At 38.4% G+C, this 23,472-nt stretch overlaps 1 protein-coding gene across 3 annotated transcripts in view; it reads right to left on the reverse strand.

Moving 5' to 3' along the window:
* The window catches only part of PLPPR1 (phospholipid phosphatase related 1), a 307,286-nt gene that overhangs the window by 106,480 nt on the left and 177,334 nt on the right, over positions 1 to 23,472 (reverse strand). The gene's annotated exons all lie outside the window — the stretch shown is intronic.

The raw sequence follows: 23,472 nt of genomic DNA on the forward strand, positions 1-23,472 counted from the left end.
GTTATACCTGATGTAAATGACGAGTTGATGGGTGCTGACAAGTTGATGGGTGCAGCACACCAACATGGCACAAGTATACATATGTAACAAACCTGCACGTTGTGCACATGTACCCTAGAACTTAAAGTATAATTAAAAAAAAAAAAAAAAAAGACCTAACCATTTTGTTCCTCTTTTCTAGTTTTAGGGAATATGCTCCTTCTTTCTCCCTTCTGGCCTTCAAGGCCATGCCTCTTCTCTTCCTGCCCCTTCAGGTATATGAGTGTAACAACTTTAAAAAATATAAGTTTTGATAATACACAAGAGCTGTGGTATAAATGTTCGTGTTTTCTTCAAATTTATATGTTGAAATCCCAGCCTCCAAGCGATGGTATTAGGAGATGGGGTCTTTGGGAGGTGATTAGGTCTTAAGGTTGAAGCCCTCATAAATGGGATTAGTTCCTTTATAAGGGAGACCCAGCAAGCGTTCTCACTCCTTTCTGCCACATAAGATCACAGGGAGAAGACAGTCATCCATGAACTAGGAAGAGGGCCCTCACCAGACACCAACTCTATCGATGCCTTGATCTTGGACTTCCCAGCTTCCAGAACTATGAGAAATAAATTTCTTTTGTTTATGAGCCACCCAGCGTATGGTGGTTTGTTATAGCAGCACAAACAGCCTATGACAACAAGAACAATCAGTAACTTTCAATAGCTCCAGCTGTTTTCCCTGGCATATATCTCTGTAATGACTAAGGCACACTCAGGCCCTGGCTACTTGCTTGGTATTGAAATGGAATGGGATGAGTGAGGGAATAAACACACATACATGTATGTGCACAAATTAATATCTCAAAATCTTTTTCTGCCTCCTTGTAATAAGCAAAGGGATTCCCAGGAAAATCACCTTTGAGAAAAGCTGCCATGACACTTGTTCATAGTGCAAGCAGCTAAACCATCATGTTAGAGGGTAAGCTCAGGAAATGAGATTGAAAAGTGATGAAAATAAGCCATGGGCTCTTTGGTTCTGTAGAAAGAACATTAAATTGGGAGTCACGAGACCTGAGGTCAGACCTCAGTTTTCTCACTTACTGTATGATCTGGGAAAAATGATTTTAATCTCTCTGGGCCTCAGTTTCCCCAGATGCCAAATAAGGGGTATTGATGGGTTGATCCTAAACATCCTTCAAGCCTCAATATCGACAACTGGTTTGGTAAAACAGGAGAGGATCTATCATTTTTGCAAAGCATCTTAATGATCATCAGATCACTGTCTCTAGTATCTGACACATTTAAATTATATTTCTTGATTAGATAGGTTGTGGTGGGGGGGGAGGGGGGATAATGCTAACTCCAAGAGTGAACACAGTGTGTAAGCATGGGTGTGTGACATTTCAAAACCATCGCACTCTGACTGCTTTGGGTCCTTCTTTGTTCATTTGGAGTTATTTTCACTGCATGCTCCCGCTTTGTGTTCAGCTGCACATGAAGTTTTTGCAATTGGGATGAGAAATTCTGGGAAACAGGAGTTTGTGGGTGAATCCTCATATGGCAGTGGTCCAGCTCTTGCTTTGGGTGAGCTGTGTGGAATTGGAATGAGCCAGTCAGCCCTGCACAGAGAGGTGAGGCATGGCTCTCGTTAAAACCATCTGCGGTGCCTGCTATTTTAGGGAAGCCACAGTGTGAGCAGTGGCAATATTTCACTCCACAAATGGGCCATAAGAAACATTAAAGATGTCATGTATTCTAAAGAAATTGACTTAATGATTCTACTCACTTAAGGAGGACTTGCTGGCAAAGTTCATTCCTTACATGAGTCCAAATGACAGATTCCTGCACAAACACAAATTCATGCTAACATGCACGAATTAACAAACATGCTAACATGGTAAGTCCTCAGTAAGATCTTGAAAACTGTGACTTTCAGCAAAATGATGTACAACAAGCCAGTTTTACCATAGGCTAATTGATATAAACTGGAGTTAAGTTCCTATGGCACATTTCTGGTCATAAAAGTATCACTAAACTTCCAAAGACAGGTATCAAAACACTTTTAATATTAAGCATTGCAATAAATGTGAACTATAAATACATTTTATAAACATTAAAGAAAGATAATTATATACTAAGGGTTGAGGGTTGATATTATTTATCCCAGCAACTCAGGGTACAAGGCAAGAACCAGCCCTGAACAGGATGCCATCCCATGGGAGGGACACTCACACCACACCCACTCTCTCAGGCTGGGACCACACAAGCACACCAGTTCACCTAATGTACATAGCTTTGGGATGTGCAAGGAAGGCAGAGTACCCAGAGAAAACCCACAGACATGGAGAAAGCATGCAAACTTCAGCCAGACTGTGGCATTGACCAGGAATCATTTTTTTTCCTCATCACACTGTAATGAAGCAATGTTATTTGAAGATCTGCTGCACAGGCTTTTTGCACCCTCAGATTTCCTCCATTGTGTCTATAAACGCCAACCCTAGTCCTGAGGGCACTCAGAGCTCATAGTGTGTTTTCTTTCCCAAGTGAAACTGTCACCATGATGCCCATTTTATAAGGAAGGAATAAAATACTTTGTCAAAGACTCAATGACAGCAGCCTGAGCATCATTAACTTTGAGTTCAGTGAAAAGAAGGGAAACAAATTCAAAGTCATCAAAATGGAAGCTTTTAATTATGTTCCCCATCATGAACTGAAATGAATGTTCAAAATTGGATAGTGGATCATATCTTTTGGATATGACCCTGGAATCTCCCCTATTTTCTGGCAGAACACTTTGAATCATTGTTAGCCTGTAACCATCAACAAAAGCAAAGACCTTCACTCAAATTTGTAGAGAACGTCCATTTTTGCAGAATTTTTCCATTTCAGCTTCTTACATTGTCAATTGCCAGAGACTAAGGCACAGTGGAATATTCTTACCTATTCCTCACAATAGCTCCCCTAGGGAGGCTTGAGGGCTTGTTATTCCATCTCTATAATATGGGGGAGATTTAGAGCCAGATATCAAGCCATATGTTATAACACATCATTAATTGAAACAGGAGAAGAACTTGGGCCAAGGTTTCATATTATTACATAATGTTGACACATTTTAAAGAAACTAAAAACAACTTGTTTTCTACAATGATGAAGTACTGGCTTGGTGATACACACATATAATGTGTATATATATTTGTATTACTTTGTTCTCATGCAGCTATGAAGAAATACTTGAGACTGGGTAATTTATAAAGAAAAGAGGTTTAATTGACTCACAGTTCTGCATGGTTGGGGAGGCCTCAGGAAACTTACAATCATGGCGGAAGGCACCTCTTCACAGGGTGGTAGGAGAGAGAATGAGTGCCAGCTGGGGAAATGCCAGATGCTTATAAAACCATCAGATCTTGTGAGAGTCACTCACCACCATGAGAACAACATGGGGGAAACTGCCCCCATGATTCAGTTACCTCCACCTGGTCTCTCCCTTGATACATGGGGCTTATGGGGATTACAATTCAAGATGAGATTTGGGTGGGGACACAAAGCCTAACCATATCAATATTCATACATCATTCTCTTTAAATTGATACAACTAAAGTGACTGGATGTTTGATTTTACACTACAATTGCCATTTCATCACTTCCCAGGGGAACTCAAGTTATCTCAAAATATAGCATAATTTCCACAATTCATGTCTTTTTTTTTTTTTGAAACAGGGTCTCACTCTGTCACCCAGGCTGGAGTGCAGTGATGCCATCATAGCTCACTGCAAGCTCAAGCTCTTGGGCACATGCAATTCTCTCACCTCACCCTTCCAAGTAGCTGGCACTACAGACTCATCCCATGGTGCCCAGGTAAAAATTTTTCTTTATTATTATTTTTTTTGTAGAGTTGGGTCTCACTTTGTTGCCCAGGTTACTCTCAAACAATCTTCCCACCTCAGTCTCCCACAGCACAGGGATTACCTGTGTGAGCCACTGCACCCGGCCCCAGTCCATTTCTTAAATGCATTTCTTCACACCCTTAAGTGGTAGGTTGGGAGAGAAGTAGTCTGTAGCCTCTTTTGGCTGTCACTAGTTGGGATAGACAACCCAAACACTTAAAGTTCTGGTGCTTTACTTAGAGTGTATCATTATAAGTCCTGTTGGCTGTGTGTGAATTAATGAAGGATCTAATATCATGGGGGTGGGGGTTGGTTTTATGATGAATAGTCTCACACAAATCCTTGAAATTCTATTTTTTGAATGTCGTGACCGACACTATTGTACACCAACAAACTATTGTTCCCATGCAAACTCTGGAGAGACTTGCTACCAACAGCTGGTGTCCTCCACAGCAGTTGACTTCCATATTGTTTTAAGACCTGTCATTCTCAGATAACTTAGACATTTCAGAGGCAGATATGTACTTCCTTCTAGGACTATGGCTTTTAAACCTTTGTTAGTGTAAAATGTTCTTCACAGACATAATCTTACGTAGAACTCCAATATTAGAAACATGCTGAAGTAGAGGTACCCCAGGAGAAGCGGTGAAGAAAAAACACACAGGCTTCCTCCTGGTCCCACCTCATACCATCTTTAAGGCTCTCTCTTAGAAGGCTAGACCTCTGCAGAACCCAATTTGAGGACTCCTGCTCTAGACTATCTGTAGAACAAGCCACATCACATACAATTGCCCATATTCTCTGAGACATGTGATGGAAAAATGGTAGACCACAGAATCTACCTTTTAGCAAAAACCATGCTGGTGTATATAGGCACATCATCTAACAGGAGTTCCCCTAGGACACACCAACCTAAGGGGAGAGCTGAGTTACCTTACGATGGCACTGTCATACATACTGCTGGCTTCCCCAGTTTCTCAGGTGCTACTTCAATTCCCAAGTTGCTGCAGGACTGCCCCAGCTGCTGCTAATTTCTCTGAGGACTTGGTGTCACTGCCTAAAGAAGTCATGCATTGCACACCTGGTGAAGAAATTGCTTCACCATTGCTGTAGATGCTGTTGTTGTTATATGTTGATGCTGATTTTCTACATGGTCTCTTTACTACTAGAACAGCTAAGGATCCTCCCATTACACAAGGATTTTCTCTTTCCTATTTTCTTTCCTTCTTTCATTCATTTAATCCTTGGGAAAAGAGAAAAGGCTTTGTGTTCTGTCTTACTCAAGTAGTGTTGAGCGTATTTCTTGATAAGTAACAGATTCTTAGCAAATGTATATTCTCTGTAAATATATATTCTTCTAAGATGTCCACTTTTGGAGACAAAAGCACAGGCTTCAGAGCGAAACACCCATCAGTTTGAACCTGTGTACTGCTTCCTGCAGGTGGTATGATTTGGGGTGAGTTACTTCACCTCTCTGAGCTTCAATTTCCTCATTTTTAAAGCAGGGTGGCAATACCTACCTCAGGGTGGTTGTAGAAAGAAATAATATGGTGTATGTGACTGGTATGGCATGCAGTAAGTGCATGCAGTAAGTGCTCAAAAAAGGTAAGATCCTTTCTTTTCCTACTTGCAGGGGGTCAGTCTGGCTCTGCCCTTCAGTGAGTCCCTGTGAGCCAGAGGTTCCAGCCATTCCATAGGAGCCAGCTGGGGAAACCTCTCCAAAGAGCAGGGTGGAACCCATGGATCTGGGTCTACCATACTGTTCTTTACTGACTAACGGGCTCTCCCTGGACACTTATCCCAAGGAGTTTCCAGCAATATCAAGCAAAGAAAACAGGTCTTTGATAAGAATGATACAATGGACTTTGGAGACTTGAGGGGAAGAGTGGGAGAAGGGCAAGGGATAAAAGACAACAAATACGGTTCAGCGTATACTGCTCAGGGGATGGGTGCACCAGGATCTCACAAATCACCACTAAAGAACTTACTTATGTAAACTAATACCACCTGTACCCCAATAACTTATGAAAAAAGAAAAAGAAAAAACAGGCCTATGGTAAAGTTGCAAAATAGAACAGGGAGAGGGGTAGTGTTAACAAAAACTATCAACTGTAGGAGGCATGTTAACATTGTTAACAAAATTGGTGTAGAAGCATGTTATTTGTCCTCAACTCAGCATCCATTTCTTCATCTTCTGGGATTATACTTCTAATGTCCTTTGAAAAACCAGTTCTCCTCACTTTTGGCTGTATCATTAGAGGGGGATTAACCCTATCCATTGCTCCAGGATAGAGCCTTGATTGGCTAAAGCCAACAACATGTTCAACCTTCTAGCTGCAACCGTTGGTTCAGAGATGGGCATATGACTCAATGAGAACCAATGAAATATTTTTCTAGAGCTTAAGAGAAAAAAGAGTTAACTTTCTGTGGAGCTACCACGAAAGTGTGTCTTCTTTTTGGATGGGGTAATATGAAGCTGTATGACATTAACTACTACCACAAGGAGAAAGTCTAGAGCTGCTAGGTCAAGGGGTGAAACATGAAGATAAAGGGAGTTAAGAAATTAAATTAGGTGGGAGGAGTGTGAGAGGATAAAGTCCATATTTAATGTCTTTGTACTGCTGGATCAAGGCTTATCTGAAGGCTGTATCCATCTGGACTATTAGATTATGTAAAGCAATCAGTTTGAAATCAGTTCTCCTGATATTGCTGCTTATTAACTGTGTAACACTTGGCAGGGCCTCAATTTCCTCATCTGAAAGAAAGGGTTTAATAACACCCTTTTATAGTCAAGGTGATGAATAATGAGTTAATATATGTAAACCACCGTGCTCAATTACATGACATTTTTAACATAAAAGTGGTTGGAAGGTCATATAGAAGTATCAGCTAAAAGAGTGGTTCTCAATTGAAGCAATTTTGCCCCTCAGTGGACATTTGGCAATGTCTGGAGACATTTGGTGTTGTTACGACTCAAGGCATTTAGTGGGCAGGGGCCAAGGATGCTGCTCTACATCCTATGATGCACAGTATAACCTTCCATAACAAAGAATTATCCAGCCCCAAATACCACTAACGCCAAAGAAACCCCAATCTAGAGAACACATCTACTGATGTCAGTGAAGTGCTCCAGTTGAGGCTTCCATTATTTCTGCAGAATACTATGGGGAAATGAATAAAGGACACTGGCACAATGAGCAAGTACATAAGATGGCAACTAACACCAAGGGACAAAACAAAGAGATTCCCTGGCTCTCTGCCAAGGCTATCAGCGTTCTACCTGTGAATTTCAGAGTAAATGAAGGTTCTAAGAGCACTGCTGAGGTAATGTATAGATTATGGAGCGCTAGAAAGTGTGAGCTTGATTACTCAATTAGAACCGATCGCAGGACAGCAAGAAGAGGATAAATACTGTCCAGGTGGGTATGGAGCAAGACACAATCTCAGAACGGCATGTTCCCTGCATCTTTAGGTATTATGAGGTACAGCACAGTCAAAATGTTGAGAACTTGATATCACAAGTAGAATATCTTAATATCATTAACGATCTACTGACTTCCTGTATGTAATATATTGTTTTGTACTCAAAATATACACATACATCTCTGCGCTGAGAGAATTTGCAAATTCTGGCATGGCAAGGAAATAGAACACTGCCTAGTTCAGTCTAACACTGCCTATTCCCAGATATAACAGAGAGCAACAAGGTGAGATGGTCCTATAAATCATAATCTGGCCCTTTGTAACAAGGATAATTATCATGAAGTTGCAGAATACTTCCAGACTTCAGCATTAAATGCTTCTTTTCTCATGCACCAGGTGGCTGGAGTGAATTCAGTGTTATGTACCCACCTCCTAGACCTGGGGCAGAATTGCTTAAAATAACCCAACTGCGAACCTCCACAGACCATCTATCTACGTGGTGTCTGGGAGCCCCATCCACCTACAGTGAGAGGTGAGGACAACGGCAAGAGCAAGCTTTAACAGCAAAGCTTCTGTAACATTAATGCTGATGCTGTGTGACTTCTCTTCCCCTTTCACAGTAGGGGAGAAGCCAGATGGAGGAGCGTGTTCATGACATGACCAGTTTAATAACTATCCTTTCCTCTGTTCCTCTGCTGACTTAGTCAATTTCCCTAATGGACATACAGATATGTGTGAGTGTGCATGTGTATATGTATCTGGTGGCAGCTTTAATTATCACTGCTCATTCTTTTTCCCTGTGCTCATTTTAATTGTCTCTGTGACTTTCCTTAGCAACTTATTTGAAAGCATTTCAGTAATTCTTTTCTCATTTCTATTGGTGAAATCTTTATAATAGTCTTTTTATTATCCATGTTTTAATAGTTTTAGTTTTCTACCTGCTGAGATTGCTGTAGTCTTAATCATTACATTTTAAAAGACAGCTGTGAGAAATTTCTTTAACTGCACAAATAACATGTTAACAGCTGAACTAAAAATGAAATAAACTTTTAATTTTCCATGTTTTGCTAATAAAAATAGTAATAATAATAGCTAACATTTGAAAGCTCACAATGGGCAAAGCACTGCCCTGTGCCCTAAATATCTTTTCATTTAAGTGTCACATCCTTATGAGATAGGGAGTATAATGTTATCTACATCTATTTTGTAGAAAAAGAAACTGAGTCATAGAGAGGTCAAGTACCTTGCTCAAGGTCATGCCAAGTGGTGCTCTGTCAAACAAGGAGGGGCCACACGTCCAGCTCAGAACTAGATTGATGTCAGAGTTGGAACTCAAAGACTGTATTCTGATTCTTTCCTCTCCGGTTTCTTCCTGTATTTATCATTATGTACACAATAGTTTTTACATTTTTGCAAATACAGCATTGACAGAATTTATTGCCTATTCTTTCCACTTAACAGAATACTAAAAACACTTTCCAAGTTGCTACCTCATATTCCCAATGCCATATTGATAATATATTCTTGATATACTATCATGAATAGTGTATTCTTCCTTAAAATTGATAGATCGTACTTGAATTGAGCATGCTTGTGTTATATGATATTTATGTGGTTTTTGGTTTTTCATCTTTTTAAAAAATCTAGTCATGTATATAGCATTTTCTAATTTTATTTCTTGAGATAAATTCCTAGGAGTGAAGTTACTGAGTCAAAGGGAAGTGTCTTTTTTTATAATTCTTCAAAGGTGTTCTTCAAATGTTTTCCAAAATTATGCGTGGAGTGAGCATTTCTTGAGATACTAGGTTTACCATGATTTTATTAATATAGAAATTTATCATTATTTTAAGTTTGTATTATTTCGATAGTAATTTTCTGTTAATAGGCAATTGTTTAAGAATTATCGAGGTCGGACAATTCATTAATATATGGTTATTTTCAATTTCTATAAACATTCTATATCATATAGACCAAGAATCAACAAACTATGGCTCATGGGCCAAACTGGTCTATTGTCTGTTTTTATAGTTTTATTGGACTACTTACTCATTCATTTATGTATTACATATGGCTGCTTTTGCATACTACAACCACAGAGTTGAACAGTTTCAACAGAGATTGCATGGCCCACAGGTAGAAGTGACTGTGTAATTTACAGGGTCCAGTAAAAATTGAGAATGTGGAGCCCCTTGTTAAACAATTATTGAGAATGTTAAGACAGTGACAACAGAAGTTTCAACCAAGTGCAGGTAACAAGTCCATGAAACTGTCCCTGCCCACAAGGCCTAAAACATTTATAATTTGGCCCTTTACCAAAAAAGTTTGCTAACCCTTGGTATATATATTTAATCCCAAATCTGTTATAATAGGTTCAAATATCTTCTTTTTCTATAATTTCCCTTTTTAATTACGACATTCATGTCAAAACACTGATTTTTTTTAAGTAGGGCAGTGATTTTTTTTAATGTGATAGAATCTTCAGATAATTTCTTTCAATGATTACTACCTCAAAGATCAGACAGTTGAATTTGTTCTCTTCTGGTTATTTTGAATGATATTACTTCATATATTTAATTCTATTCATAACATTAATTTTAATGTATAGTGTTAAATATGGGTTATATGCTAATCTATTTTAAAATTGAGAATCATAATTCCAATTGTAAATATTTTCCTTATTCATTGCTTAGTAATGCCTACCTTACCATAATGAATTTCTTATATATAACTCATCAATTTTTGAGCTTTTCAATATATTTCATTAATTTCTGATTCTGTTTTTTGTTATTTAGCTCAGTGGTTCTCAACCAAGGGTAAATTTGCTCCCAAGGGCACATTTTTGGTCATCAAAACTGAAGGAGGAGGTGCTACAGGCATCTGATGAACAGAGTAGAGGCCACTGATGCTACTGAACATGTTACAATGCACAGGACAGCACCCACAATAAAAAATTATCTGGTCCCAAATATCAATGGTGCTGATGTAGACAAATCCTACTTTAGCTTTGTATTCTATTTACTGATGTAAGTACCTTAAATGCCATTAAGGGCAGATTCTCTTACTAATTTCTGTTTCAAAATATTTATTTGCTTTTGTAAAATTCATTTTGTAAATGAATTTTAAAACAGCTCTGTCAAATGGGATCACATTAAAAAGCTCCTGAGTAGCAAATGAATCAATCAGCAAAATGAAGAGACAACACTCAGAATGGGAGAAAATATTTACAAAGTACTCATCTGACAAAGTACAAATAACCAGTCTATCTAAGGAGTTCAAACCACTCAATAGGAAAACAAATAAAAAATCCAATCAAAATGGACAAAAGATCTGAATAGACGTTTCTCAAAAGAAGACATACAAATGGCCAACAGTTATATTTTAAAAGTGTTCAACATCAATAATCATCAAAGAAATGCAAATTAACACCCCAATAAGGTATCATCTCATACCAGTTAAAGTGGCTTTTATCCAAAAAACAGGCAAAATGAATACTGGCAAGGATATGAAGACAGGCAGTAACAAATACCGGCAAGGATGTAGAGAAAAGGGATCCTTCATACACTGTTGGTGGGAACGGAAATTAGTACAACCACTACAGAGAACAGTATGGAGGTTCCTCAAAAAACTAAAATTGGAACCATCATATGATCCTGTAATCCCACTGCTGATATATATCCAAAAGGAAGGAAATCAGTGTATCAAAGAGATAACTACCTACCATGTTTACTGCAGCACTATTCACAATAGCCAAGATTTGGAAACAACCTAGGTGTCCATCAGCAGATGAATGGATAAAGGGAATGTGGTATATATACACAATGGCATATTATTCAGTAATAACAAAATAAAATCCTGTGATTTTCAACAACATGGATGGAACTGGAAGACATTATGTGAAGTGAAATAAGCCAGGCACAGAGAGACAAATATCACATGTTCTTACTCATATGTGAGAGGTACAAAATAAAAAATGAACTCATGGAGATAGAGAGTACAAGGATGGTTACCAGAGGCTGGGAAGGGAAGCAGAGAGGAGAAGATAAAGTGAGGATAATTAAATGAGTACAGGAGTACAGATAGATAGAATGAATAAGGCCAGCTGGGCACGGTGGCTCACACCTGTAATCCCAGCACTTTGGGAGGCCAAGGCGGGGGGATCACGAGGTCAGGAGTTAGAGACCAGACTGATCAACATGGTGAAAACCCATCTCTACTAAAAACAAAAAGAATGGCTGAGCATGGTGGTGCATGCCGTGTAGTCTCAGCTACTCAGGAGGCTGAGGCAGGAGAATCCCTTGAACCTGGGAGGTGGAGGTTGCAGTGAGCCGAGATGGTGCCACTGCACTCCAGCCTGGGCAACAGAGCAAAAGTATGTCTCCAAAAAACAAACAAACAAACAAACAAACCAAAAAACAAAAAAAGACCTAATATTAGGTAGCACACTGTTGCTGCCTGCCTACGTTGCTAGGTAAAGCTTTCTGAACCCTCCTGGTTCCAAGCACTGGACAATTCATAAATCATTATTTCTTTGTTCAGATAAACTCTGCTAAATTTAATTTGTCTAAAGTTTTTCCATTAACATTTCAAATAACTTTACTATTACAAACATATAATTTGAGGAGAGTTTATCTGGTCACTTTAGCTTTTCTTTTCTTTTTTTTTTATTTGATGGAGTCTCGCTCTGTCGCCCAGGCTGGAGTGCAGTGGCGTGATCTCGGCTGACTACAACCTCTGCCTCCCAGGTTCAAGTGATTCTCCTGCCTCAGCCTCCTGAGTAGCTGGAATTACAAGTGCCTGCCACCATGTCCGGCTAATTTTTATATTTTTAGTAGAGACGAGGTTTCACCACATTGGCCAGGTGGTCTCGAACTCCTGACCTCAAGTGATCTGCCTGCCTCGGCCTCCCCAAGTGCTGGGATTACAGGCGTGATCCACTGCGCCCGGCCCCTCCTTTAGCTTTTCAACCTATAAAGTAACATAGTTTGTAGATTTGTTCCAATGTTTATTTTTGTTTAGTTTTGAGAGCATAGAGTTGGGCTTCCAAACCAATTTATTGAATAATGCTGATAGAATTAAAAGTGTGAATTATTTCTCAACTGAGCAAAACATTCTTTAGAATATTTGTCATTTAAATTAAAAATAACAGCTTTTAATGACTTTCTGCATGAAAATTTAAGCTTCAGATTTTTGTCTTAAAATAGTTACTACTGGCCTTTTGATTTTATTACACAGTACATTCGTGTGTGTGTGTGTGCATGTGTACATATCTACACATCTATCACACATATAATAAACCTCTAAAAATTAATGTGACATGACAAAGTGCTGGATATGTGCTAGCTAGTTAGAATATGTTGGCAGTGCCATGCTGTACTTAAGCTTATTGAAGTACAAGGATAAAAGGTACCTCTGTAGCAGGTCAAATTGTAATTTCCCCCAGCATTCCTGCAGAATAATGTGATTTATTCTTGAATGGACTTGAACAAAAATATTTCTAACCTAATCCTTAGTCCTTCCGTCCTTCAGTGATAGCAATTCCTAAGCCCCCTTTTTTATTACCAGGATCTGTCTTGTCACCTCATCCATCTCTTTATACAGATTTTTCTGGAGGCCTTACAGAGCAGTCAAGAGTGACTGAATTGCACATTCTCTTCAGAGGTCAGAACTGTAGCCAAAGACTTCTCTGTAAACGGACCCACGTTCCTGGTTCTTTCTACGAATATAAGGAGTCATAGAAGTTTGCATTAAGAGATACAATACTGATGAAAGAAATTATTTAATTCAATTATAACCTTTATTTCTTTCAGTATTTAACCTTATGGGAATCATATTAAGACAATGATACATTTGCATTTGAGGTATTTATGATTAAACTAAGTTTCCCTCTGCTTTTTCACAGTGTATTTTCCTTGTTAAGTACTGAACATCAGCTTTAGAATCTGATTGGCAATATGGAGGAATGGAAGGATCATAAAAATGAATTGCAACCCAAATGGTATAAGGTAGAAATTGATAAAGAGTATCCTATAAACAAAATGCTGAGATATATTCTAAAGACTCAGGTGGTCATAGGTTTTCCCATGATTGCTCCAGATAATGGACATGAAAGCACACAGTAACCACGTTTGAACCATACCTTTTAATTTATAAAGTTGACAATGAAAAGTGACAGAAAGGTAATATATTCATAAATTTTATATGCTTCTGCACTTTTATTATTTTAATAACCTTAGAATTTCCACATAATATAAAATTTAAACAGATTCCTTATTTTGAATTTAATATAGTGCTTTTAAAAGTATTTGTAAGGATTTTATCTCTTTCTTGTTGCTTAAACTATTTTATACATTTTTGGGTATTCAAATAAGCTCTTGATTTAGTAACTAACATGGATCAAATGTTTAAAGGTTTGAAGAGGTATAAAAATGGCTAAACTATCATAAAAATTCTGACAAACTGTAGAAGAATGGTAAGTTTGCATTAAAGGAATGATCAAGTAGACTATGAGATGGGAATAAAACCACTATGAATTTGAATCCTAGTTTCACCATTAGCTATAACATCTTGGGCAATTTAATTCACCTGTCTGTATTTCAGTGTCCTCATCAGTGAAAGTGAAGGCAATAATAGCATTCACTTCATAGACTTGTTACAAGCCTATGTCATAAACAATTATGTAAACTGTTTATGACTTCAATGGGCAGAGAACAGTGAAGAATGAGAATGATTGGCATAAAAGAAATAAAATACTATAGGGCAAATTGAATGGCACTTCTAGATAAAAATACTCAACAAGCTATTACCAGTGAGGAAGAGAATCACACAGGAAATGTGTTACAACTGACATCATCATCATACCCTTGTACTCAATCCTCATGTTATAGATCTCTCTCAGTCCTTTCAATATAGATATATCTATCATATTCAAAGAAGACAACTTCCTATATAGTTATACAATGATCCTTGATAACTCAGAGAATATATATCTGACAATACCTGTGTATATAATCTGAAACCTATAGTTATATACTGACAACAGTGCATTTTTCTCTCAAGAGTTTGATCACTGGACTCATTATTGTACTAGGACGAATGATGTTGGAAACTACATTTACCATAAGATAAAATATGCAAATATTTTGACAATTATTATTATGATCTTCCAGAATTACGTCTGTTACTCTGCATATAGTTGGCATTTTGATTTACTACTATCAGATTTTAGGGAAGAGAAGGCATCTCAAAAGAAAAGGAAGGTAAGTTAAGAGCAAAAGATGTGGCCGGGAGTGGTGGCTCACACCTGTAATCCCAGCACTTTGGGAGGTCAAGGCAGGCAGATCACTTGAGGTCAGGAATTCGAGAACAACCTGGCCAACATGGTGAAACCCCCTCACTACTAAAAATACAAAAATTGGCCAGGTATGGTGGTGTATGTCTGTAATCCCAGCTACTAGGGAGGCTGAGGCAGGAGAATCACTTGAGCCCAGGAAGCAGAGGTTGCAGTGAGCCGAGATCGTGCCACTGTACTCCAGCCTGGGCGACAGAGCGAGACTCCATCTCAAAACAAAGAAAATAACAACCACCACCACCAAGATCTGGAAGCAACCTAGGTGCCTAAGGAAAAAAAAAAAATCTCACAGCACAAAAAGCAAAGGATGTGGTGTTAGAATAACTTGAATTTGAGCCCTACCTTCACCATTAGCTGTATAATCTTGGCCAATTTAATTCACCTCTCTGTATTGGTTTCCTAGTTTGTAAAGTGGAGGTGGTAATAATAACCATTTCATAGGCTTGTTACAAGGATTAAAACAAGTTAATTTATGTAAAATACTTAGCATGGTGCCTGATATATAGTATTAGCTGTTAGTTATTATTTATAAATGAAAGATCCATTTTTAGTTTGGATTCTAAGAAGGAAGTTACTCTTCCCGTCCAAAGGACTAAAATCTTTTCATCATATAAGTCCATTAATAATAAATCTCCCAGAAGAATTGAAGTCACAGACAGGGACAGAGTTGCTGTAAGAACAAGCCAGACCTATTGTTAAGGAAGTGGGCCTCACTAGTAAAATTCAGATTTGTTTTCCAGAATGGACACAACTGAGTAATTAGCCCATTTATAGAATATTTTCTGGCCAAAGACTGCCAGGAATATCCCTAGAGTTGAACCGAGTTTGGTTTGTTTGTTGCAGCAAGGGATGATGCACACCATGGGACTGCGTGGTCTCAGATATCTCAGTCGTTCATTAGATAAGACAGGAAAGTGTTTAGTATTTTGTGATTTGGACAATGTTTTCTCTGTTTTCAGATGTGAATTCAGAGTAGTCTTGTTTTTGTCTTGATCATTGTGGTCAGAGAATGCCCTTGTTTGATGGCGATGTGTGTGAAATTGTTTGTGTTTGTAGGAGAACACCAAGGCCCGGCTGATAGTACTAGGACAGCTCCTGGATGGCAAGGGCTGCCTTTTTTTCTTATCATCTTAATGAATCTTATTTCTGACTGAGTAGGTGACCCCTTGTGAAATCCCCTATCTTTTCTGAACATTAATTTCAGCATCAACATCTTAATTCTGAAATTAACCAGGGGCAATAAAACCATAATTATAATAAGAGGATGAATATACTATTAAGTTCAATTATAATTAAAAATGGAAGGATACCCACTTCCACGGTAAAGATAAAGCAGTACATTGCATTCTTCTTCTAAATTCTAGATTTTAAATGCCTCTCCATTTTTATCAACAAAATTGATTAACATAAATGTGTCAAATCCATCATACTTATACGATGCAAGGCCAAATTTTGAAGAAAAATTGTTTGGAGATTGAATCCTCTTATAGTCTGTCATAAAGAATGAGAAAAAGAAAAAATAGTCAAGTATTCCCTGCAGAGGACTCAAGAGAGTGGGTGAGAATGGTGAGACACAGACTTGTCTTCCTAGTCTGTTCTTTAACCACTGCTTACTTCCCATACAAAGCTCCACAGAACCCAGGGAACCCCTGAGCCCCCTGGATTAAGGATTCTTAAGTTTCTTGTGTCATTATCTCCTCATATGCCTGTCTTATACTACATGATCTCTGCAGTGCTCTAAAGAAATAGCAGGGGCTACATTAACTTCTGCAAGGTATATGCAATTCATACCTCACTAAGCCAGAGGTACTTTTGCTATGACAGAATGCCATTGTATATTGTACTATAGCACTAACCACTATTTGTAGTGTTCGGAAAGCATGGTTGATGATCACAACCATGAAAACACAACCAAAGATGATCACAACCAAAGAAAAAGTCCACCTCTTTGAATTCACAGACCTCATGCTTAGTTTATTCATTTCATTTCAGAGAAAGCTTTGTGGAGAAACTCATTTAGTTTCTGTAAATGGAACATAGAACACATACATTCTTAAATATTTATGCATGTTACAGTCACCTGGAGGGCTTGTTAAAATAGTAATTACTGGGCCCTACCCCACAGACTTTCTGATTCATTAGGTTTGAAGTGGGTGTTGAGAATTTGCTTTTCTAAAAAATCCCCAGGTAATGATGATGCTACTGGTCCAGGACCCCACTTAAAACAATTATCAGGACATAGAAAATGTATGTAACGTTTGGTTTTATAATTCTAAAAATAATCCTACATCTGAAGGAAACTTACAAGGTTATGAAAGTAATCCATATACTTCCAAGAAGTATGGCTCATTTTTCACATCTAAGACAACATTATTCCTGGGCTCATACCTGGGTTAACAGTCACTGCACAATCAAACTGTCTGCAGGAATCAATGTCAATCTTGAAGACAGAGCAAATGATTAGATCAGCGAGGCTGTGACCCAGAACATAGCTGATGTGCTATTTTTAAAACTTCTCGCTAAAAAATTGTCCACATTTGCAGTAATTCCTTAGAGTGACTACCTCAGTAGCTGAAAAATGAACAAACCTGGAATACTCAGATTCCTTGACATTGATTTGATGTGGAAATTAAATAGTTTGGCTAGCAAGAAAACTGCAGTGTCAATTACTCAAACTATGTTGCAGGTTTTACCCTATTCATCTTCATAGTTTAAAACAAACATCAGTCCCTCATTATGATTTGGTAGATCCTATCTTTCTAATGAATGGAAATGAAAAGGGGGTTTTATAAAGGGAAGAAGCACAGATTGTTGGGCTGTGGAGGTGCTGATGGACTAAAGGGGCCAAGAAATCCAAGAAACGACCCTAAAGGGAGTGATAGGTAAGGAGCAAAGATGTTTCATTCATTCCACAATTAAGGTTGGTCCTGTCTATAACACATCTATGCTGAGTTACCCACACATATCTACCAGACAGGAAAAATTCACAGAGGAAAAAGTCCACCTCTTTGAATTCACAGACCTCATGCTTAGTTTATTCATTTCATTTCAGAGAAAGCTTTGTGGAGAAACTCATTTAGTTTCTGTAAATGGAACATAGAACACATACATTCTTAAATATTTATGCATGTTACAGTCACCTGGAGGGCTTGTTAAAATAGTAATTACTGGGCCCTACCCCACAGACTTTCTGATTCATTAGGTTTGAAGTGGGTGTTGAGAATTTGCTTTTCTAAAAAATCCCCAGGTAATGATGATGCTACTGGTCCAGGACCCCACTTTCAGAAAAACAATTTTTTTAATGAATTCTTTTAGTTTATTAGTTTCTGAGCTGAGGGTAGGCCTCCTTTCTTGCCCAATATGCTCCACATGTGCTCAATAAGTGACAGTAAGTGAAGGAGAAAACCAAGGCACAGACAGACTAAATGGCATGCCCAAGTCAGATCCTTCTTTTCTCTTAGCCTGGTCAAAGGTGGGAATCACTAAAGGATGTGGAAGTGGCCAGTGTGATCTGTCTCTGCAAATGTGAAAGGTACCAAATTACAATGAATTAGAATTTTTGTGGGTCTTTTAGAAAACCACTCCAAAGGCTCCATTATAAATGTTCTATTTCCTTTTTCTGACTACTGTGAAAAAAAACTTAGTGGAATAACCTTTACAAATGTATTAATTTATTCTACCCCAAGGATATTATATTCAGTGATTTGGCAAAACTAATCTGAACTAATAACAGGCACATTTGCTGAGACTAAGCAAATTTTCCAGTAGAGAGCTACTTAGCCACTTGGAACAAATGAAGGTTGAAATATAAAGATTAAAGAATAGCTGTAATGTCCAAAAGAGGTAAGAATGTTTACAGAGACATCAGCACAAATTGACAAAAATGCAAAGCCAAGGATGCTAACAAAGAAAATGATCACCAGGGAGTGAAAAATTTACCAGGAAATTTTCCATCACTGACAAATGCTCAGGTTCAAGAGACATTCTCCATGTGTGTCTCCAGAGGACTTTTAATCACTGTGTGAAAACCACACCTTCTCAGAGCCTTTGGTTCTCTCCAGTGGAGTCAGATAGTGACTGTGCATTCACTTCTACACTGTCACTTTAAAAATCCTCAATCTATTCCATAGACAAGAGTTGAAATCTCACAGCCTACTGGAACCAACATAAATGAGTAAAATTGGGAGAATATAAGGTAATAGGTAGAGGTAGTAGTGAGACTTGGTTAACCAAAAAATATATGCTCCATTTAAAGGGGGAGCTGCACCCCAGCTTCAGGATATTGTTGCCCTATGGGATGTGATCCCAGTGTTGCCAGATATTTCAATTTTGCAAGAGGCATCAGAATTTGGATTTCCTGATAAGCACTGTGTGAACCAAATGAAATATGTTTGTAGGTAGAATAGGGCCTCTAGCTTTTCATTTGAGGCCTTCCCTTAGGCTCTTGGAAGTCCTTCTCTGGTCCTGTTTACCTGGTTCTTTTATAATCTCCTTCTGGATATATATTCTGTCCCCCTGTCCACCCAAAAGCACTCTTTCTTTTTTCAAAATCTCTCAGAGGCACAGAATTCTTCTTCCCCTAATTCCTAAAGGACCACACAGGTAGATAATGGTATCAGGAATTGTCTTCAACTACTTCATATGCCGAAACACAGTCCATTAGTGATGGGTTTGTTTTCCATGGTGAATGGGGGTGGCTCAGTATCACACAGTCTCGTAAGGGGAGCTGACTTAAGGGGAAGACACTTAGGTTCTATTTGCCCTAGCCAAGTTACTTCTTACCGCCCACCCCCGCTCACTTCATCTCAGGGCCCTGGAACAACTTTCAAAAAAAATGCATCTGGGCTCCAAGAAAAAAGAATACCCAATTGCTCAGAGCATGAAGATTGCCAATCCCCATTTGGGCTTTGATAAAACTGAACTAAGGAATAAAGGGTTTGAAGACAGCTTTCCTTAATTCTTCCAATTTAGGTACGACTAAAGTGTAGAGGGCAATAATAATTCTGCAGGTAATCTGGTCTAAAGCTTCTAGTTCCTTTTCTGTCTCATTTTCCTTCTTTTTTTTTTTTTTTTTTTTTAAGGGGAATTAGTGAGGGGAAAGAAAAAGTTTGAATATTTAGATTTTTCTTTAAAGGTTTATCTACTCATTCCCTGAGCCAACATTTATTATTTTAAATTTGTCAGACACGGAGCTTACAGTCTATGAAAGGTACACACATACAATAGAAAAGTAGGCAAATAAAAATTAAGATAATCATAAATTATAAATAGTACAATCTGGAAAGTAATCAGGATAATGCAAATCACAGAGGAAAAATATTAGTACTTATTGAATGTTTATATTCCAAACCTAGGGTGGAAAGGGGTCGGTGATGTCCCTTTTTGAAGGATTTCAGTGTCAGGGGTTATATTCAACATAAGTCCTGACTTGGCAATGGAGGGGTTGCTCTGGTGGTCCACTTTATGCCATTACAAAGGATGTCAAGCTCCTGGTGGTGCTTGAAATCTCTTTGGCCCTGGTGCAGCTTAGTCCTTGAAGCAGCTCTGAGTCCTGGAGGAATGAGTACTTTCAGGTATGGACAGTAGTTACAGGGAAATTATAATTAGCTCACATATAGGTAGACATTCAACAGATGAGGAGGAAAGACCTACCGAGCTGTGGTAGTTGGGAGCTGAATCAATTTTCATTTCCAACCCTTTTCAAGAAGAGACTCTGCTGGTAAATGAGCCAAGTTTAAATCAATCCTGTCCTCCATCCCCAGCTCTGCCCCCTTGCTGTGGATCAAGAGAGGACTGGGCAATGTGCCCGCAATTCAAAAGCACAGAACAAAAAAGGCACCCAAACATCTAGCAGAGAGCTCAGACTCTGGGAGAAAGCTCAGGCTGCAGAGTAAAACAAAGGGAGTCTTGGGTTAACAGATCAAAAAAGCAGGCATTTTACTATGCATTTTCAGATATAGTCCTGCAGCATAATCTATACTCAAAGGTGAACTTCCAGAAAGTTAACCATCAGGTTGAGAGTATGAACCTGGAAATCACATAAGTATTGTGTGTGTGTGTGTGTGTGTGTCTTTCTTTCACAAGACTTGGTCCTGAACATCTTCCTGTCCTGAGTATGGATTCAAACCTTCACAGATAATTGTTGTATTTACAAAGTCCTAAGTTTTTTTTTTTTTTTTTAATTTTTATTATACTTTAAGTTCTAGGGTACATGTGCATAACGTGCAGGTTTGTTACATATGTATACTTGTGCCATGTTGGTGTGCTGCACCCATCAACTCGTCAGCATCCATCAAGTCATCGTTTATATCATGTATAACTCCCCAGTGCAATTCCTCCCCCCTCCCCCCTCCCCATGATAGGCCCCAGTGTGTGATGTTCCCCTTCCCGAGTCCAAGTTTCCTCATTGTTCAGTTCCCACCTATGAGTGAGAACATGCGGTGTTTGGTTTTCTGTTCTTATGATAGTTTACTAAGAATGATGGTTTCCAGCTGCATCCATGTCCCTACAAAGGACGCAAACTCATCCTTTTTTATGGCTGCATAGTATTCCATGGTGTATATGTGCCACATTTTCTTAATCCAGTCTGTCACAGATGGACATTTGGGTTGATTCCAAGTCTTTGCTATTGTGAATAGTGCTGCAATAAACATACGTGTGCATGTGTCTTTGTAGTAGAATAATTTATAATCCTTTGGGTATATACCCAGTAGTGGGATGGCTGGGTCATATGGTACATCTAGTTCTAGATCCTTGAGGAATTGCCATACTGTTTTCCATAATGGTTGAACTAGTTTACAAACCCACCAACAGTGTAAAAGTGTTCCTATTTCTCCACATCCTCTCCAACACCTGTTGTTTCCTGATTTTTTAATGATTGCCATTCTAACTGGTGTGAGATGGTATCTCATTGTGGTTTTGATTTGCATTTCTCTGATGGCGAGTGATGATGAGCATTTTTTCATGTGTCTGTTGGCTGTATGACATGATTGTATATTTAGAAAACCCCATTGTCTCAGCCCAAAATCTCCTTAAGCTGATAAGCAACTTCAGCAAAGTCTCAGGATACAAAATTAATGTGCAAAAATCACAAGCATTCTTATACACCAGTAACAGACAAGCAGAGAGCCAAATCAGGAATGAACTTCCATTCACAATTGCTTCAAAGAGAATAAAATACCTAGGAATCCAACTTACAAGGGATGTCAAGGACCTCTTCAAGGAGAACTACAAACCACTGCTCAGTGAAATAAAAGAGGACACAAACAAATGGAAGAACATACCATGCTCATGGATAGGAAGAATCAATATCGTGAAAATGGCCATACTGCCCAAGGTTATTTATAGATTCAATGCCATCCCCATCAAGCTACCAATGAGTTTCTTCACAGAATTGGAAAAAACGGCTTTAAAGTTCATATGGAACCAAAAAAGAGCCCGCATTGCCAAGACAATCCTAAGTCAAAAGGACAAAGCTGGAGGCGTCACGCTACCTGACTTCAAACTATACTACAAGGCTACAGTAACCAAAACAGCATGGTACTGGTACCAAAACAGAGATATCGACCAATGGAACCGAACAGAGTCCTCGGAAATAATACCACACATCTACAGCCATCTGATCTTTGACAAACCTGAGAGAAACAAGAAATGGGGAAAGGATTCCCTATTTAATAAATGGTGCTGGGAAAATTGGCTAGCCATAAGTAGAAAGCTGAAACTGGATCCTTTCCTTACTCCTTATACGAAGATTAATTCAAGATGGATTAGAGACTTAAATGTTAGACCTAATACCATAAAAACCCTAGAAGAAAATCTAGGTAGTACCATTCAGGACATAGGCATGGGCAAGGACTTCATGTCTAAAACACCAAAAGCAACGGCAGCAAAAGCCAAAATGGACAAATGGGATCTAATTAAACTAAAGAGCTTCTGCACAGCAAAAGAAACTACCATCAGAGTGAACAGGCAACCTACAGAATGGGAGAAAATTTTTGCAACCTACTCATCTGACAAAGGGCTAATATCCAGAGTCTACAAAGAACTCAAACAAATATACAAGAAAAAAACAAACAACCCCATCAAAAAGTGGGCAAAGGATATGAACAGACATTTCTCAAAGTCCTAAGTTTAAAAATGCCTCCAGAAATCATTACAGGTCACTAGTTTTAAAATCTTTTACAATCCCATCATTTTTGAGAAATGAGCTAGTTCCCCTAAATCCTGCATTCACTAAGACTTTGACAATTCTCCCATTTGCCAGACTCTTTGGGGAAATGTGATGGTATAATTTGTGGACACACACTCTCCACCCTCACGACTGTCTTACCCTCTTCCCACCATCAGTTGACAGTCTCTCTCAGGAGATATAGAGCATATCCTTCCTCCCAGTTATAGGAAAGATTACGGTAGCCTAAGCTGACTCAAAGTAAGTAAGCAGCACCTCTTTGCTTTAGTAAAACTCATGTTTGTCTGAGCCTGTGCTATTTTACGCAAACCTATAAGTACAGGACACTCACAGACCACTTACAGGAGAGTTCAAATATGATATCACTTCAGTGCCTAGCATAGGGTCCAGCACAAATAAAAGTTTCAATAAGTATGTGTTTAATAAATGTTTATTACATAAAATCTCTGATTGAACAGTTTTAAGGTCACAGGGTAGTCTATGATATGACAGAACTCTTAAGTGGTTATATTTGCCACACCTAAAGGGAATTTGTCAATGTAAACTTTATGAACGCGAAAAAAAAGGTGAACATATGAAACAAAATGTTTAAATACATATATGTCCCCAAATAACAACAATGACTTTCAGATGAATAGCTCATACCTATTATTTAT

The sequence above is a fragment of the Rhinopithecus roxellana genome, chromosome 16 (genome assembly GCF_007565055.1).
Source record: "Rhinopithecus roxellana isolate Shanxi Qingling chromosome 16, ASM756505v1, whole genome shotgun sequence".
NCBI lineage: Eukaryota > Metazoa > Chordata > Mammalia > Primates > Cercopithecidae > Rhinopithecus > Rhinopithecus roxellana.